Genomic DNA, 10,852 nt, shown 5'->3' on the forward strand with positions numbered 1-10,852 from the left:
AGGGCTTAGATTCAGAGTTTACACCAACATTACATTCTAGATTCAAACCATATCCTACCCTAAAGTCACTAGACTAAATATAACTCTCCTCCAATTAGATTTGATCTGATGGGGGAAGCCTTCCACTTCTTTCCTGACTTTCAATCTTTTTAATCTATGCCTCCATCAACAATTTATTTTTTTTAAATCAAAAGAAATGATAGCCTATATTTTAACAGGCTGTTACAAATGACACATTGTGTACCTAACCCTTCTGGTCTGAAAGCTGCAGTTAAGTAACAAACACTTCTCAGAGCTGTGCAGACATTATCAATGAGATGAAACTAGGATAGATACAAAAACATTTTGGCAAGACCAGGCATTTGACAACTTGAAGATATGGCTGTTGTTCAACAAAAAATAGTCAGGCTAATTTCAGTAGTCTGCCAAAGACTGATGTAACCCTTCTGCCAGGCCGATTTGATAGCAGCAAGGGCCAGGTTGAATATATAGGGGTCCCTTCCCTACAACGAATGCAAAACCAGCTCGAGCCCCCACCCAGTGACCTGGGAAAATCTTACATACACCCCTGGGTGCCTCGAAGAGGCAATACTTCCCCTCTCGCAAGCACAGAGAGTCTCAGTGTAGCAGAAAATGTTTAACAACATGAGATAAACAACATAGCATTAAACTGGGAAAACATCTCAACTAGAGTTCATAGATCAAACCATGAGCAAAGACCTACCCCAGGAAATTGGACCGTGTACTTTACCTTGAGTCCAGCAACCCCAAAATCACCCCAATACCCCAAATGTCCCTAGAGTCCAGCAACCCAAAAATCACCCACAGTCCCAAAAGTCCCTCAACCCTAAAGTCTCTCTCCCAGGTCAGTGCAGCCCCAGAGTTCAAGAGTCTATCTGCAGGGTTTCCCTCCCTCCTCAGCCTGGGTAGAAAGGGGTACCTTACGTGATCCGGGGCCGACTGCCCTGCCTTTTCGTGGGGTTCTGCTTCCGCCTTCACCACGAACTGCTCTGCTCTCCCAGCCACTCTACTCTGCTCCTCCGGTTGCCCCCACAAACTGATCAGCTCCGCTCTGCCAGCTGCTCTGCTCCACCAGCCATCCCGTGATCCGCTCCAGCCGTCCCTGCAAACTGCTTGGCTCTGCTTGCTCCGTGGGCCACTCCAACTGTCCCACAAACTGATCCTCTTTGCCAGCTCCTCGGCTCCACCAGACCTCCTGTGATCCTCTCCAGCCGTCCCCGTAGACTGTTCAGCTCCGCTCACTCCGTGGGCACTCCAACTGTCCCCACAAACTGCTCCGCTCCACTCCGCCAGCTGCTCTATTCCACAATATAGCTTTAGGCTCCTCCACTAGTTAGCACAGCACTCAGTGCTCTCAGCTTAGCAATTTTAGCTCTTTAGTGATTTCAGCTCATAGTAGGGGAGCCCCAGTGCTGGTGCACCATTAGCCCACAGTGAGTTCAGCTCAGTAACCTGTAACTAGATTCTTAAGGGAATCAAAAATCAGCTCTGATATTCAACAGTGGAGAGAGGAGGGGGTGCAATTGGTGCTTCTGGCTCACACAAGGAGCCCACACCACCAGGTACAGATACCTGTTCCCAGCCTCTTTCAATTCACTGGGTTTTGGAACCCATGTCCTTTGTCTAGCGAGTGCTACTTGGTTAACGGTGAGACCCTCTGTCATAAAACAGTTTTATAGTTCCTCATTCACACAATCAGGGTGACAAACACTTTATTCCTCCTGCCCCAATAACAAAGAAATTAGAGATCCCAGAGCTGTCAAAGTAACCATTTTAGGCTGCTGTAGGCTATGCTGGCTGGGGAGGGTGGGCCTATGCAAACACGATCAGCCCCTGAAATTCTTTTCCACACTCAGCATAATTCACCACCAGATGTCAGGGTAGATCTCATCCTGACTCTGCTTACACTGAGAAAGAACGTCTGTTAATAGGACAGAACCAAATTAGTAGGGTGAAAATCATTTCTAGCCTAAGAAGGCATTAAACAACCAAGCAACGAGCCATTACTTCAAATTAACAATGCACTTTTATTTACATACACCCACCAAAAGCCAAAGTGACAGAAGAAGCACATCCCAATGTTTTTAAAATATGGGTGGGGTGGGATCATTTTAGTGTCCCAATTAGATTAATAAACAACAACAAAAAATCACAACTGGAAATACTGGTTGGATTTAGATATTTTCTGGAGTTTTTTTATATGACTAGCAGGTCTAGGCATTTAGTGAAGTCTCCAAAGCATGTGACAAGTGAAGCTATTTGGAAAAAAAGTAGTTTTTTATCTGTTGAAAATAAAATTTATTGACTAGCTCTATAAATTTTTAACAAACAAGGGGAAACGGTTGGGAAAATTTCATCTCAAACTTGTCCACATTTTTCCACCAAATTTTGACCAGCTCTAGCAGCAAGTTCGGGGGTTTGTTTTCTCCAGCTGAACACACTGCCATTTTAAAGGCTCAGCAACATGCTACAAACCCATTTTAAGATTAATGGAATTAGTTGTGATAAAGAAAATGATGCTAAGGGGCCAAATTTAGAAGAGAACATAATTCAGTCTAGAAAGTTTACCCTGATGTAATTTTCACCTTCACATCTCATCAATGAATGTATTACACCAATTTTAAAAAATCCTCTAAACAGACTTACAGTATTTAAATTACCATCAGTTTACCAAAATCTAACAATCTCCCTCTTTCATCTGAATTTGGCCTGAGTCCATAGTTGTTTTTATATGGTGTGACTGGTATGCCCAGGGCTGTAGTAGAAGAGCACGGGGGAAAAAGTAACCAACAGCAGGAAGCAAATAAAAACAGACCAGCTCTTTCTTTAGTTTACAGCTTCTTCAGGTTCCTTGGCATGCAAAATGTATCAGTTTAGGGAAGCAGATTCAGGCTGCCAAAATCAGAGATTATTCGTATTACTTTGTTGCCTAAAGGCCAGAATTGAAGTTGAGGCTGCACTAGGCAAGGCACAGTACAAACACAGAGAAAGTCCCTGCTCTAAAGGGTTTGCAGTCTAAACAAATAAAATGGTAAAGGATAGTAAGGAAAACAGACACACAGAGTGGAAATGGCTTGCCTATGGTCCACACAGCAAGCTAGTGGCAGAAAGGAATAGAAGTCAAGTCTCTGAACGCTCAGTCTGGTGTTCTAGTAGAGAGACTGAAGATGCACATGAACTTAAATTCATGCTCACTTACCAACGTAATTTATAAACTAAGGGCCCCAAGAAAAGATGTAAATATACCAGCTTAGATTTTCTTTGCATTTGGTCCAGTAATTTTGAAACTCACTAAATAACTTCACAACATTTCACTTTTTGTTTGTACAGTTTTCCAATTTATATAGGCAAATATGCTTTAATAAGAAAGATGGAGATCACTACAAATACAGGTGTTTGTCAGCAAGTTGGTATAAGTCATTACCTAAATATTGTACAAAATGCTGGCCTTATTCTGTTCCTGCTTACACTCCACGTAGCAATTGTGTAACTATACTGACTCCCTGCAAACTACTTCTGATTTTCACACTTGCGTAGATGAGGAGGAATTAGGTCTTTAGAGCTTACCACCTTCACAGAAAGCTTGCCAATGCTGCCAAAGGGTAGGAGGAAGAAAAAGAAAGAAATCCAAAGAATAATTTTGTCTGAACACCACCACAAAATGTGGCTTGACATACAATTAATTTTTGTCTGAAGATACAGAGGGCAAATGAGATGTCCCATCCAATGGTTTTACAACAGATGCAGAAAGCAGAGAATGCTACTTCACATTGACTTTTTATGAGAAAACCAAAAAGCACAGTGACCATACTGTATAAAATTCAGCTCCATTTCTGCTTCTGTCTCCAATATTCACCTCACTTCCATATTAGTTCTCAATTATATTGAGGTTCTGATACAGCAGTCATCACCCGAGTGTTTGAGCATCTTCCTGCAGCGCATTCGGCAACATGACTAACATGCCATATGCTGTTTGGTATTTCATCTTTTGCTCAGGGGAGAAGCATGTGCAATGGAATGTCTTGTTTTGGTAGGGGTCTTTTGGGGTAGGTAGGTGTATAAATATACCCGTTGCTATGTATTTATGTTAGAAAATACAAGTAATGTAGTGTACACTGGGAGTAGAAGGTGGTGAAGTTTGTGTTCCTTAGGTCCACAGTCTCAGATCAGTCCCCAAGAAAGTTGACTCTTACACTGAGGAGCTTTGCCTTTATTCTATCCTCTTAAAAACACGTAACTGACTATACCAAATACAGCCCTCTTCTTTCTAAAAGCAAGGATTATTTCCACACCAATATGAACTATGGTACTAATGTTGACCAAATAGGAAAAAATATTCTAGGTTTCATGTTAAAAACTTTGGATACAAGGCATTTTACATAGAGAGAATAAAGTATTTTGTTTAGTATCTGAATGCTGTGTGTAGAAGGAACTGTGTAAATTCACACTGAGCTCATGATTCTTAAAAACAGTACTCCTAAAACAGCTATGGGTTGAAAAAGTTATTTTATAAAAGGATTGCTGAGTTAATAGAGAAAAGTTAATTCACTTGGGGAAAGTGCTTTGGATAGAACCCTTTAATCCAGATTCCCAGTCTCCTCTTCTAACTACAATCCTCTTCAGAAGACTTTTCAATATATTTTAGCTCCCACAATCTGACATATCTTTCTGATGACAAACAATGTAGTCTGGCAAATAAGGGGCTGGACTGAGAATTGGAAGGTTCCATTCCCATTTCTGCCACTGAGTTGCAGAGCAATATTCAGCAAATCACTTCAAAATGCTGCACCTCTATTTACCCTCCTATTTTTTGTCTATCCAGTTTGCTTAGACTGTAAGCTCCTTGGGGCACAGACTGTCTTACTATGTGTCTGTATAATGCCTAACATAAAGGGGCAGCTAAGCACTATCATAATATAGTTAAATTATATTTTTTGCAAAAGAGTTCAGCACACTGGGTTCCATTCATGGCTTTTTAACTGATCAGTATTATTTTAGGCAAGTCTCTTGCCTAGTGTACTTGGTTTGTAGGAGGTGCACATCACACAGATTTTAGAATCCAACACTCTGAATCTTGGCTGTTAATAATGCTTGTGTTTAAGCACCTTGAAGGCTCTGGCTACATTTCAGGAAAAGAAAATACTCAAACACTGATCTATATATTCAAAGCAAATACTGATTGTAAAATGCACCTCTTTCATCTTAATCTTTTTCACTATCACTAAACAGGTTTCAGGAGAACAAAAGGGGAAAATACTTCATGCTACATATCTACGGGACTCAAAATCTCCAGTCTAATCTCTCAGAAGCAGGAAGTGCTTTTACAAGTTTAATTGTTCACTGCAATATGTTTGGATGTCTCTCCTTAAACTTTGCTAGTTATCTTCTCATTTTGCTTCCCCTTTTAATTTGGGAGTTGCACTAGCAGAAGAACCCTCTGGAAACAGTTCTGTTAGGTTAAAGATACAAGAGTGCTTCAGCCCCGTACAGACTCTTAAAACCTTTTATCATAACTTTTGGCAGCTTGAACAGAGGTCAAGGATTGAATGGATACAAAAACTTCAAGCACAAGGTTTCACTTGTCAATGCTTCAGTCTGGCACCACACATTTTCTGTGCTGCTTCAGTAGTCATGTATCTATATGCCATGTGCATAAGGAAAGAAAAGTTCCAGTTTGCTAGTGCCATTGTCTAAAATGAAAACAAATAGGTTCTCTCTCACTATACTGAGTTGCTTTCCACAAAGCCTTCATGGTGAAAGGGTCCTGACTATTTCTGTAACTAACATGGATATAAATGTAGGCACCAAAATAAGTTAGAAGAAAGCATTCATCCATGTAATAATGTGTCAGACGTACACAACCATCAAGTAATTTAAAGAAATATTAAGAGGGGCTGTCTGTATTTTAAGGGCATAATGTGAGATAAATACATCATCAATTTGAGTTTGAGTAGTTATTATTCGCTTTATGAAATATGCAAGAACTACTCAGGGAGAAGCAGGCTAGGAAAGGGACTGAGAATTAAATAACTGCCTACTGGGATATCATTTTACAGCTCAAGAAATCTTACATGTTTAAAGGAGGGTAGTGAACAGGTTATTCTCTTCCCTGAACACATGTGAGGGTCAAAAGCGTCAGGACTAAATTCATCCCTGATGTAACTACATTGACTGCAGTGGAGTAATCCCAGGAATGAATTTAGCCATTTAGGTCCATTGAAGTAAAGAGAAGTCTTCCAGATTGACTTCAGTGGGCACTGAATCTATAAAAAGTTTAAAATTGTACATACTCGGGAACACAACCCTGAACCCAATTATATAGCAGCTTTTATCCTGCAAGTTCTCCAGAAAAGTAATTACAACAACAAAAGTTAAAATAAAAACATGGAGTCTTAGCCAAAAGATTCAGCTTATCCTTGCAAAGCTGCTAAACCAAATGTTGCTCTCATTTGCATGATTACACAGCTGGAATCACCCCACTGAACACTGATGAAAACAATCATAGAGAAATGAATAGAAAGTTGTAACCTTGCCATACAATTTAATGAGCCAACCTGTAATATCTTATAGGCAGTTATATCCTCTCCCCAACTCAGAGTTCTATCAGATGATTTAAGAAACCTATTGAGAGGGTGTTATTGTCTATTCAACTCTGTAGGTTTTTAGAGTAATTGGAATTGGGCACTGGATTGGACTCAGCAAGTCTGAGCTCTGCCAGAGATCTCCTGGGCAAGTCACTTTGATGTCTGGGTTTCAGTTTCCTCATCTGTAAAATGGGGATAATGATACTGTCCCACACTGTTTAGGTCTTATGACATAAGTACGGAGGTTACTTACACGACACAAGGGAGGCCCTAACACTCATAACTAGCCTCGCATAAGCATTATGCTGCATAAACCACTGGCTAATCTTCGTTACAGACAGATTATCCCAGTCTTTAAATCTGTTTTCTGATTTCTGCATACTGCTGTGCCTGATGATAGTCTAACTGGTGTCAAGTTATATTGAACTGACTCTTTCCTGTCATACAATAGCACTTTCATAGAGGTTCACCGTGAAGAAGCCCTGTCTGAAAAAAACATGGGCCAGCTCCGTAACTCTGCTGACTATGGGCAACACAAGCCCTCCCTTCTATGCCTCATAGGTCTTGCTGTTACTCTATAGCAGTGTTTCTCAAACTTGGGATACCGCTTGGGTAGGGCTGAGCCTCCAGTTCCAGCATCTCCCATTGGCCTGGAGCAGCAAACCGTGGCCAGTGGGAGCTGTGATCAGTGGAACCTGTGAATGGGGCAGGTAAACAAACCGGCCCGGCCTGCCAGGGCCTTTCCCCGAACAAGCGACAGAACACGTTTGGGAAACACTGCTCTACAAGTTAACGATTGGCACACGGATCCCAACCCTTGAGCCCTCTGAGTTTCTCCCTGCAGCATCAGCCCCAGCCTCTTGCAATATTCACTGCTTCGGAAACCAAACAAACAGTATACCCCAGATCACGTCTCTGCCTAGCACACAGATATACTTACTTACACTATAAATGTAACTTCATTTAACAAAGCACAGAGATTCAAGCGATAGCAAGTCAAGGTCTTGGAAACAAATGGTTACATATAAAATAAAATCATAACATGCGTTCTAGAGCCTAGACTTAATTAACTAGATACGCTCATGTCTTACAGTGCATTGCTCACCCAAAACCCTTTAAACACTTTACTGCCAGGGCCTCTGTGACCCTTCTTTCATAAAACACACTGTCAGTTTGCATCCTCAGTGAAGAATCTCACATATTTCTTAGCACTCCCAATATACAACAATTATTTGTCTTTATTCAGAAACAGGACACCTCCCCCCCTGCTATTTGATTCATCCTGTAAATCTTTCATTCGTCCCCTGGCTTCATATGCAAATAGGTTTACATTGTGAGGCATACAGTTCGCAAATGACCAGACAAGAGTCTGTTACCTTGGAAACATTCCTTTAAGGCAGGAGCTATGTCATCTCCTGGTGACCTGCTATAACTCCAAGACCTTTAGAACATATTTTTAGTATAGCTATATAAGTCCTTAAATATTATCCTTACATACATTTCACAATGATTATGATGACCAGTGGGCTACTGGCTCTCGGTAGAGACCTCACATGCCACTATTCATTTAACTATTGTGCAGATATCTGATCCAGGGGATCCCTGTAAAACACTAACCTCCTCGTTGGTACCAACAGGTCCCAGGGTCGCAATCTGATATCGAAACATCCCAGGATGGCGGCTATAGATATTTCCATTTTATGGACTGTAAAGGGCGGCAGAGAGAGGAAACCATTAGCCCAATGGATGAGTCAGGAATAAAACCAAGATATAAACAGACTTGTGTTCTCACCACTAGAAAAAACTACCTTTTTCCAAGTGGAGGCCTGATCCCATAATGAAGAAAAAAGCAACCTTTCCATTGACTTCCCTGGGAATTGGATCAGGCCCTAGGACAGATGGACAAGGCAGACACAGGAAGAAAAGTTGTAAGAGAAGAGGAAATCTTAAATAGGGTTGTTCTTTCATGAACTATAACATTCCAAATGTTTTAACATTTATGCCATAGGAATACCTAGATAGCCTCAACTTATATGGGAATAAAAGTTCCCGTTAGTGGTTTATTTGTAGATGGAAGAAAAGTAACCTAAGATATTCCATCTCTTTTATCCTTGATTTATTCTGTGCAACTCAGCAGTCTGAGAATCTTTTTGTTTCTCTCCCCCAGATATATTTTATGTGGTTCACATCATCACCTGCTTATAAAGATTCTCACTCATATTTTGTCTTGTTATGCAGCATCAGGTCTTTATGCAGCTTCCCACAGGGTGAAAAACAAACCAAACATTTACAAGAGTTAACCCCACAGAAGATGGGGTAACATTTCTAAAAGTTCCTAAATTACTAGGACTCCAAGTTCCATTTTCAAGTGACTTATGACCAGATTTGAAATGAATAAGAGTTAGGTGCCTAAGCCACTTTCAACAATTTTGTGATTTAGGCAGCTTTTAAAACTTTACCTATTGTTGTGGACACATGGAAGTTGTAACCTCTTTGCCCAATTTGGTAAAAACAGCTTACAATTTTCCAAATAATTTCTTGCCATGAGCAAAATGGAAGATGAAACAATTTGTGATAAGTGACACTCAAAAGTTACAAGCATAAATATAGTGACAGTAACAGTAATTTAAAGAACTGTAAATGAGAACTGAGACAACTGGCCAGAAGGGTTCAGAAAAGGTGATATCAACACTGGGCTTAGAGGCAATCAAGTACAAATCAAAGATCTGTTCATGCTCCTCTGACCAATGTGTAGCAGCACTGAAATGACACTCCTTTGAGTCTCACAGCAAAGAAACAAAGAACTCCCAGGATTATTGTCCAGTTGCCACAGGAGAACAGTGATACAAAACAAGGTGATGGTGTTTAACTCAAAGCAGGAGCAAAGGCAGATATTCCAAACAAGTGTTTTGAGTTGGACGGTTCCCGATCAGGCATCAAAAGCACCACTTAAGAAGTAATCACACCTATGGAACAACCAGCAGTCTTCAGCAAGGTATAGGATAAAATGATCCAAAGTATCACATCAATGCAGGCTGAAGCAAGCAAGTGTGAAAAAAAAAAAAACAACACAAAAATATCACCAAAGTCTAAGGCAAAAAGGTTGGCAAATAACAGATCATAGCAACCAAGTACCCTATGGCCAAATGCAATTTATTTATTATTTTACTACAAAAAACCCCAAACCATATGGCTGCAGTTATTAAAGAAAATAATGAACATGTAATAAGTCATCCAGTTCACCTGGAGACAGTGGTCAAAGTTTTCAAGTCACCTAAACAGAAGTGTCCTGATTTTCAGCAGTGAGGAGCCACTCCAGCTGCCGTTCAAGTTAACCCATCATTGATTAATCTGAATTTATTAAAAAGTTGCTTAGCAACTACAGTTTATGCTAACATGCCATGGTGAAATGTCATGCATGTCATCAGTCATACATTTGTTTTCAGAGGCTGCTTCAAACACACACTATTGAAAGTTAAGAGGCCTGGAAGCCCATCTCAAAGGTATACCTCCCATGAAGAATAGATGACCAGCAACATGACTGGGTTGTAACAGGGTGCATTTTCAGTACTAAGCCTTTAATCTATGGATAGTGGGTGAGTTACCATCTAATTCCATATTTACCATCTTTTGTAGTGGAAATACTAAAGGTATATGTATGTGTGGCAGTACTAAAAAGTGCAACCAGAAAACTTGTGCCACCTGATTTTTATTTCTCAGCACTGTAGATCTTCTCAAATGAAGAAGATATGTACTATCTTGATCCATGCTCACAGCTTCCATTGAACCTAAAAGGTAGGAGTTAGGGAATGTGGAATGTAGGCAAATTCACCCTGGGTGATGAAATTCAGATTTGTGTTGCTTAAAGGGACAATAGGCCTTATTATTCCTTCTTATTATTCTATTACAACATAGAAAGAGTTACAAAAATCTACTACAAAAATGGCCTCCACAAGTTAGCGATAGGATTTTTTCCTCTTTTGATTACATGATCTTTTTATTCAGTCGTGCAGGAATAATTTTTATAGTGATGCTGCTGAGAGCCATTGAACCAAACTATAAACCCTGTATACGATGGAAACCACTTCAAGCCATCCCGGTTTCAGCACCTATGTTTGTATTAGCTGTCAATGCACATGGTTGCAAAGACCATGTGCAAAGACTGAAACAAGCTATCAGGCTCAGATCTCACTAGGGGGGAAAGATATGGAACACTGCAGAACATTTAACAGCATATGCAAGCATAC

This window comes from Gopherus evgoodei, chromosome 8 (genome assembly GCF_007399415.2).
Source record: "Gopherus evgoodei ecotype Sinaloan lineage chromosome 8, rGopEvg1_v1.p, whole genome shotgun sequence".
Lineage (NCBI taxonomy): Eukaryota > Metazoa > Chordata > Testudines > Testudinidae > Gopherus > Gopherus evgoodei.